We start from the raw sequence: 9,858 nt of genomic DNA on the forward strand, positions 1-9,858 counted from the left end.
AGAGGTAGATCTTGGATAGGGGCTGGTCACCAGAAAGACCAAGCCATGATTGGAAGCTTGCAATTTTCAGTTCCACTCCCATTCTTCAAAGATGGGAGAGAGACTAGGAGTGGATTTAATAATTGATCATGCCTGTGTGATTGAGCCTCCATAAAAATCACAATATATCTTTCATCCTTACCAGCCAATAAAATTGTTTTTATCAGTGTAACCAATTACCTTCATCTTTTTAGATGTAATGGTAAATGTATTGCCTTTTTCTAAATGGAACTCTTGTAAGACTTGAAATGAGATATAATTTTTTTCTTTTAAAAAAATCTTTATCAAAATATAATATACATATCAAAAACCTGACCATTTAAAACATACAATTCAATTATGTTAGCATATTCACAATGTTACATAACCATTATCACAGTCGATATAAGAATATTTTTATTATTCCTAAAAGAAATCCCCTATTAGCAGTCATACACCACCCCACCCCTGGCCCCAGGTAAGCGCTAATCACTAATCTCCTTTTTGTTAGTATAAATTTGTTTATTCTTCACATTTAATATAATAGAGAATCAGGGGTGCCTGCATGGCTCAGTTGGTTAAGCATCTGCATTCCGCTCAGGTGGGATCAGGTCCCATGTCCAGCTCCCTGCTCAATGGGGAGCCTGCTTCTCCCTCTCCCTTTACTTCTCCCTCCCCCAACTCATTCTCTCTCATAAATATTTAAAAATATATAAAGAGAATCATACAATATGGGCAGTTTGCAACTTGTTTTTTAACTTAGCATAAAGTTTTCCAGAATTATTGATGTTGTAGTATGTATCACTATGACATTCCTTTCTTGGTCTAGTACTATTCCATTGAACCAGTTAGCTTTTTATACATAATCAACTAATTTTGCCTCCACAGTCATTTGTCTCTCCTTTTTGCTAACAATGGAAAAGCAGAGACAAATGTTAAGGGAAAAGCACATGGAAATAGATGAACGGGATAATCAGCTTCTGAATAATTGATTCTAATTGACATCTTTAGGCTCTAGGTGAATTCATATCTGGAATAGATCACTGAAATATTTTGGAAATTCCCCCTTTTTTCTACCTTTGTACATACAACTATAAAGAAATAACATTTATTTGGTGCTTTACTCACAAGTGGTAACTTCAGGTTGTTGAATAATTAAATATATTTCTCTACCACTCAAAAAATTTAGAGTTTTCAATCTTGTTTACTTACCCAACATGTAAAAATTCCTTCCCCTTTACCATTTTTTGCATAGAAACTCAGCTTTTCTGATAAGAGTTGTGGTTTTGTCTTTTCACAGAAGTATCTATTTTCTAATTCATACCATAACTACTTCATTTTCTCACTCTATATTTGGTTATAATTAGCTAATATTTCAACAGTGATAAATACCTCTCCTCCAATTACCTTTCTAACTTTCCAATTTACTTTTACCTTAGATTTTGTGTTTTTTGATGATTATGAATTAAAAGAATCACTGAATACTGAACTGAATTTGATATTATAACATAGTTAGCAATATTCACTGGAATATTCCCTAAAGTGTATTATTCAATCTAAGATATATAGACATTTATGAAGACACTATTTCCTGAGAAAAAAACAATTAAGTCGGTACTGAGACATTCACATAAATTTACCTCATTTGGGAACCCAAAATGAAAATTCTATTGTGAGAATTATTTGAATAATATGTTTACCATCTACTTCAAATTAACAGCTAATTCTTTTTTTTTTTTTTTAAAGATTTCTTTTTATTTATTTATTTGACAGAGAGAGATCACAAGTAGGCAGAGAGACAGGCAGAGAGAGGGGAAGCAGGCTCCCCGCTAAGCAGAGAGCCCGATGCGGGGCTCGATCCCAGGACCCTGGGATCATGACCTGAGCCGAAGGCAGAGGCTTAACCCACTGAGCCACCCAGGCGCCCCAACAGCTAATTCTTAATACCAGTGATTGACTAATAACCCATTACACTGATATTCATGTTCCTTTCAAAATCAATAGAAAAAACACTGTTTTATAAATTGGTACTTTAATAATTAACTGTCAACGAAAAGGTCACTTTTTTTCTATAAAGAGTCTATCAAGTTCTGAGTTACATTAAAAACCTCAAGGAAATTATCTTTTCTATTGACTAATTCCATTTTTAAAAATTGAGAACTATTATTTAACACACTACGGTGAAGATTTTCTTCTCATTTTTCCCTCACACTTTGAGAAAAGCTAATCATATTCTTTTGTTCTTACTTTAAAATGTATTTAAGGGCACCTGGGTGGCTCAGTCAATTAAGTAGCTGCCTTTGGCTCTGATCATCATTTTGGAACTCGAGCCCCAAGGCTGGCTCCCTGCCCAACGGGGAGCCTGCTTCTCCCTCTCTCTCTTTCTGTCCACCCCCCCCAACTCATGCTCTCTCTCTCTTGCTCTTGCTTGCAGTCTCAAATAAATAAACATTTTTTTCTTTTTTCTTTTTATTTATTTTTAAAAATATTTTATTTGATTTTTTGACCCTGGGATCATGACCTGAGCTGACCTGAGCCTGCTTCTCCCTCTCTCTCTCTCTCTCTCTGGCCACCCCCCAACTCATGCTCTCGCTCTCTCTTACTCTTGCTTGCAGTCTCAAATAAAAATCTTTTATTTATTTTTTTTATTTTTTAAAATATTTTATTTATTTGATTTTTTTGACCCTGGGATCATGACCTGAGTTTAACTGACTGAGCCACCCAGGTGCCCCACAAGTAACATCTTTAAGAAAAATGTATTATTTTCCTTTTGGTAGGAAAACTTTATAGCTACCTTCTTTTAAAAATATTATAAAGATTTTATCTCATTTGAGTTATGTTATATTCTGTATTTTTAAAACAGAGTATTTCTAAAATATGTTTTTAACTCTTTCAACTAATTTTCTTTGTTCTAATGCAATAGGAACCTATTTCTAAGCACCTGATAATATGTGTTGCTGTAAACTCACTTAGTGCCTTGTGTTTATCTGTTTCAACTGCCTTCTTCAGTCATGAATCCTGTAACATAAATACCAATCTTTCTTTCAGAAGCTGCCTACAAACTTCCAAATATATCTATGAATTGCACAGACTGACCCTACTGACTGTATCCACAAAGCTGGATATTTGAAAATTATATTATCAATTATATTACATTACCTGATGTTTAGTATCATAGCTAGCAAGAATTAGCATGGCCAGAAATGAAATGTGACTGTTCTACAGATTATTTAATAATTGTTAGCCATCTATTTGGGACTTCCAAATTTTGGAATTGGGTATCTATGTTTAAATGTGACAGCTATAAAACTCCCTTTTAATTATCCTATGTGTACCTTGAAATCACTTATGTAGAATCAAGCATGTGGAGAAAAAACATTCAAATATCTCCATTTACCTATCTAAGAGAGGACAGTCAGTAAGAATTATGGGGGGGGGGGGGAGATTAGGAAATTAGAACCACAAGTCTCTGCTCCAGGGCCACCTTTGACTTTCAAGAGTGAATTAGTCTTGGGAAAGCCACATGATTCTGAGATTTTTATTTCTTCCTCCACACAACAAGAAGAGTGAACAAGAAAGTCTTTGAGGTCCCTTTAAATTTAAGTTATCTTTAACTATATTGTGAAATTGGATAAAGGAAAACTCATGGGTTATGGACACTGGGGAAGGTATGTGCTATGGTGAATGCTGTGAAGTGTGTAAACCTGGTGATTCACAGACCTGTACCCTGGGTCTAATAATACATTATATGTTAATAAAAAATAAAAAATTTAAAAAAATAAGAAGACTAGAAGTGGGAGCTCTCACACACTACCATTCATCATCAGTCCCAGACCCTAAAGGAAGAGAGATGCCTTGCATTCCCAACAAGAAGCCTAAACTTGCTCCAGCAAGGAGTTAGAAAGATTTCTTCCTCACCCAGGAACAGCCCATCCGATGACACACTGTCATAACTCAGCCAATGAAAAGCCACTATACATTTTGAATTCTCAATTTACTCCAATGAATTTGTAACAGCCCCTCCCAACTCCTCCCTTTCCTCTATAAAAGAACATTCTTCTCCTCTGTTCTCCAGACTTGCTACAGTTTTGCCAGTTTGCATTTCCTGAATTGCAATTTTTTTATTTCCAAATAATCCATTTTGCTGATAAAATAACTGGCTATTTTATTTTTAAGGTTAACAATACACTGTTAATTAAATAAGGAGGCTATTAAACTGATGTGTCTCGAACGCCATGGTGGCCTACATAAGCAAACCAAAATCTAATCCTGTAATTGCCTCAGGGTTATGAAACCAAAGTGCTGTAAGGACAACCAATCATACACAGCTAACTAGACTTTAAAGTTGAGCCAACTAATAATCTCCTTACTTTGCATCCATCTTCTCACTATAAATGTCTCTGTGAAGGAATGCTCCTAACCACTTCTAGTTTGGTGTTGTCCAATTCAAATTAATTTTTTTTCTCAGATAAACCCTTACATTTTTTATTTCTTTTTTTTAATTAATTTTTTTTCAGCATTCCAAAATTCATTGTTTATGCACCACACCCAGTGCTCCATGCAATACGTGCCCTCCATAATACCCACCACCAGGCTCACCCAACACCCACCCCTCCCCTCCAAAACCCTCAGTTTGTTTCTCAGAGTCCACATTCTCCATGGTTCATCTCCCCCTCCGATTTCCCCCAACTCCCTTCTCCTCTCCTTCATCCAGTGTCTTCCATGTTATTCCTTACGCTCCACAATTAAATAAAACCATATGATAATTGACTCTTTTTGCTTGACTTATTTCACTCAGCATAATCTCCTCCAGTCCCCTCCATGCTGATACAAAAGTTGGGTATTCATCCTTTCTGATGGAGGCATAATATTCCATTGTATACATGGACCATATCTTCTTTATCCATTCATCTGGTGAAGGGCATCTTGGCTCTTTCCACAGTTTGGTGACTGTGGTCATTGCTGCTATGAACACTGAGGTACAGATGGCCCTTCTTTTCACTACATCTGTATCTTTGGGGTAAATACCAAGTAGTGCAATGGCAGAAACCCTTACATTTTTAATATGCCTCAGTTTATCTTTAAACAACACCCAGCTATCTGAGCAAGAAAGTCTTAAATGGCAAAAATTTGTCTCAACAGAGAAGAACATCAGTGTAACAGAAAATGAATACAAAGTAATATTTTGTTGAATAGTGGGTGAAGACTAAGAAGAGTTCTAGAAGTCTTTCCATTCACCAAATAATTTTAATAAATCCTCTCACTGACATGATCATAAGGGAGAAGAATCTATAGAAGGATACACTAGCAACTTTTGCAGCAATTTGAAAAACATACCATCATAGTAAAGTTTCTGCTTCTTTAGGTTTACACATTACACAGTCTGTGTCATAGTTAATAGAAAATGAAACAGAAAAGACTATAGAAAAATAATGAATGAAGACTCATTCTGAATCAGGGGGGTTGGTCATATGCAGAAAGAGCAAATAAGAATTCTCTGCTTTTAGGATACAAAAGCTAAGACAAGTGACAATTCTAGTGTTTCTTTCTGCAAAATGTGGTCGATCTAGGTGGGTTTCTGCAGGGAGCCTATGGGCTATGTAGATTCTAGTCTTATAACGATGAATTCACACATAGGTAATTTAATCTTGTGAGCGCATGGGAACTGACAGGACCACACTAAGAGTGTATATGTACATAAATAGTACTCATGGTCTACAATATATATACATTTAATCTTATTCACCTATAAATAATAATAATTCATGCCATTAACCTTCTCAACTGAACTTTTTAAAAAAGATTTTATTTATTTATTTATTTGTCAGAAAGAAAGAGCAGAAGAAGAGGGAGAAGCAAGCTCCCCACTGAACAAGGAGCCTGCTGTGGGATTCGATTCCAGGACCCTGGGATCATGACCTCAGTGGAAGGCAGACTCTTAACTGACTAAGCCACCCAGGTGTCCCTCAACTAAACTTTTTTTTTTTTTAAGATTTTATTCATTTATTCAGGGGAAGGAACAGAGGGAGAGGGACAAGCAGACTCCACACAGAGCCAGACCTAGGGCTCAGTCTCACAACCGTGAGATCATGACCTGAGCCAAAGTTAAGAATCTGATGCTTAACCCAGGCACCCCTCAACTAAATATTTTTCATTGCACTTAAACAAGGAAGCCATCAGACTGAAGTGGCTCTAATGCCAGACAGCCTATGTAAGCAAACCAAAATCTAAGCCTATAAATGCCTCAAGTTTACAAAATCAAGACAGTAGGGGCAACAAATCACAAACAGCTAATTGGGCTTTAAGTTGAGGCCAATCAAATAATTCCCTTTCCTTGCTTTTGAACATTCTCCATACGTCTTTCCCTCTAGCTCCTGGGAACAAACACTCCTAAAACAGTTCTGGTTTGTCATTGCCCAATTCGGATCGATGTTTGCTCAAATAAACTTAAATTTTTAATATGCCTTGGTTTATCTTTTAACGCTTCAATGTCTCCCAAAGTTAAACGAGAACCTTTTGGTTATTTTCAGAACAATGCACATAAAGAGGTGGGACCTATCTTAGAACTACAGTAAGGTTCTGTTTTCCAGAATGAGAAGACTGATGTAAGCTCCCCGCCACACACAAAAAGAGTGCAGTCTGAGTGGACTACACCCAAGAGAGAAGTTTCTCTCCAAAGACCTGAGTATGTCAGTATGTCTGTATTTTTGCTTATATGGAAAAATAAATGGCCTATTAAGAGACTTACAATTTTAAATAGGACAATAATATACACAACTGATATAAAAGCCTTATTTACGTGGTGGCTTTGAAACATTTTTGTTCTTTAAAGAACCAAACAAAAATAGCTTGCTTCACAGACATATCTCCCATAGCTCTCAGATAAAGGTTTTAGAGAAAAATGGTTGTTTGCATAAAGAGAATTTATTTATTTCTGTTCTGGTACAATAATAAAAGTTAATCACTTATATTTATTCATACATTTGGATCTTTTAAACAAAAACCATCAGTTTGAAGCTTGCTTTCTCAGTTCAGATTAAAAGCTATGGAGTGTTGGAGGAATTCATGTAGTTTGTAAATATTTGCTTTTGGAGACAAATGATAGTAATTAAATAAACTGCTGTGAGTTTTACTGAAGGAGCAATGCAAGAACATTTACACATGTAGATTCAAAGGATAAATCTCTTCATTTTAAAGGTTTTTTATTATTTTACATTTCTAATGAAAGTCTTCTGGGTGATGTACTGTCACCAATTTATACTCAGGTTATATCAGTTAACCAGATTTTCTTAACTAATCAAATTAGTAACAACTATTAAGCATACTATGCCTGATACATCTCTCATAAAAAAAAACTGCCAGAAGAATAATGAAGTTCTGAGTATAAAGTCAAACTCATTTGGCTCCAGGGGGTATAACCCTCTATTGGATATTAATGGGTGTGGGTGTATGTGTGTATCTTCCTTCAAGTGGAAAGAACATGACATTCTTTTTGGATATCTTTGGATCTGAATTTAAGAATGAGCATTCTTGGGACGCCTGGGTGTCTCAGTTGGTTAAGCAGCTGCCTTCGGCTCAGGTCATGATCCCAGCGTCCTGGGATTGAGTCCCACATCGGGCTCCTTGCTCATCAGGGAGCCTGCTTCTCCCTCTGCCTCTGCCTGCCATTCTGTCTGCCTGTGCTTGCTCTCTCTCCCTCTCTCTCTCTGACAAATAAATAAATAAAATCTTTAAAGAAAAAAAAAAAAGAATGAGCATTCTTGGTTGTGTGAAATTAGGTAAGTTATCAGGCTCTTGAAACCTCAGTTTTGTTTTTGTTTTGGTTTTGTTTTAATCTATAAAGAAAGGAAATACAGACATAGAGTACATATAGTTCATAATCCTAAAGATGAAATGACAAATTCTCATTCCAAAGTTCCCTTTCCCTTTATGTCTTCTATTCATCTGTCAACATCTTTTCTTCCTCCTCATTGTTCTTCCACACTCTCCTTTACTATTGCTTGTCATTTCTCTTTTATGTGGCAGAACCTGAAAGATCTTCTACCACAAAACAAAACTCTTTCCCATTTGCCGTTGAGCTCACAACTCAACTACACCTCTCAGGCCCCCTGGGAGTTAGGTGCAGACATGGAAGGTAGGCAGAGGTAAAAGGCACTCCTTCCAGATCTGACCCCCAGATGCCTTGATGACATCGTCTGCTCTCTTTTTCCACTCACTGGCTGAACGTACAGGACCCAGAGGACAAGGAGGAGGGCAAACTCAAAACCATAGACGAGAGGTGCCTGAGTCCTCCAACACTCTGTGATACCAGCACTGAACTGTATGTAATCAAAATGGAGATCTTTTATATCAAGCCGCGGAGATGAGGAATTACTTTTACATAAATTCGCATTACTTTAATTTGTGCACAAATCAGTACCTTGAACCGAGACGCTATGGTTGTACCACCTTAGTGATCATGTGGCTGTGGACGCAGGAAACCCGGAGAGCCACACTACGCTGTGATAAACATGGGACCAAAATGCCAACTGCATTAACATGATAGAAAACCTTAGGCCTGGAACTCTAGAGAAAAAAGGCTGGAAAACAAACTGTTAGGTTTTCTACTGGCTAGTGTTAGCAATACAGAAGGAAGAGATAACCCCAGGCAAACAGGGAGCCAATCTGCAAGTTAAAAAAGAAAAAAAAAGAAAGAAAGAATCCAAAAATCTGAGATCTCACAGAGTTAAACAAACAAACACACAAACAATTTTTATACCTCAGACAGCATAAAATAAGACTAAGAAAGGTTTTAGCAACAAAACCACATAAAGAATCAGCCATGTAGCAAAATTCAGACTAATGCTTTTCTACCTAAACACACTGAATCAGATAGAGCCCTGAAGTAGCCACCATTAACTAGAGAGAAACATATGTGAAAGGTTAAAAAAAAAAAAAAGTAACCAGTCTTAAGAATTATGCTTAATAACAAATGTTGAGTATAGTTTCTAGTTACTGGCACAACAGCACATAGAAGAGTTTAGAAGTCTACAAATATCTAATCCGACTATGTACGGAATTTTTGAGGGAATTATATTGCCCATGAAACCATAAGCCTGGATAAAAACAATCAAACAAAATTTGGCTATGTGGATATTTAAATAACATTCAGGACCCCCCACATGGCATGCACAGATTGTGCTGTTAAAGCTATAAAACCATGAAACAGACAAAGCATAATTCCCATTACTTACATGAGATTTGGCCAAGGAGGAGAATGAACATGAAAGTTGCTCTCAGAACACCAGATAAGGGAGTGCCTCCCAGAAAAGCAGAATCAGGGTCTAATCAGAGCTGATTAGAAGGACTGTGCAGATGTAGAGGCAGGTAGAACCAAAAGATCCTATTAAGTCTGAGTCTTGAACTCTTGAAGGTCACCTGCTGCATATCTTCAAGAAACAGTTACATGAGCAAGAAATAGAAGCACTATTAAATTTGAGGGTGTGTCGCGCCCCCCGGGGCTTGTTAAAATACAGCCTGCTGTGCTGCACCCCCTGAGTTCAGATTCAGGCATTCTGGGTGGGGACCCAAGAATTTGCAAGTCTAACAAGCTCCCAGGTGCTACTGATGCTTCTCCTATGGAGATCTTTTTGAAAATTACTCATGCAGACGTGGGTTTCTCAAAGAAATCTGAGATTTCATGTCAGTCACAAAAGCTTGTCAGTCACACTAGCCAGTCTCAGGGTAACAGGTACACAGCATACATTTTGTCTTCCTTTAAATCCTCTGTCTCTTCACATTTGTGTTACCTTATTTTTGCCTCTATTACTTTGACCCCCTCCCTGATGCTCTTCTTTCTTT

This window comes from Lutra lutra, chromosome 6, assembly GCF_902655055.1.
Source record: "Lutra lutra chromosome 6, mLutLut1.2, whole genome shotgun sequence".
In the NCBI taxonomy this organism is placed as follows: Eukaryota; Metazoa; Chordata; class Mammalia; order Carnivora; family Mustelidae; genus Lutra; species Lutra lutra.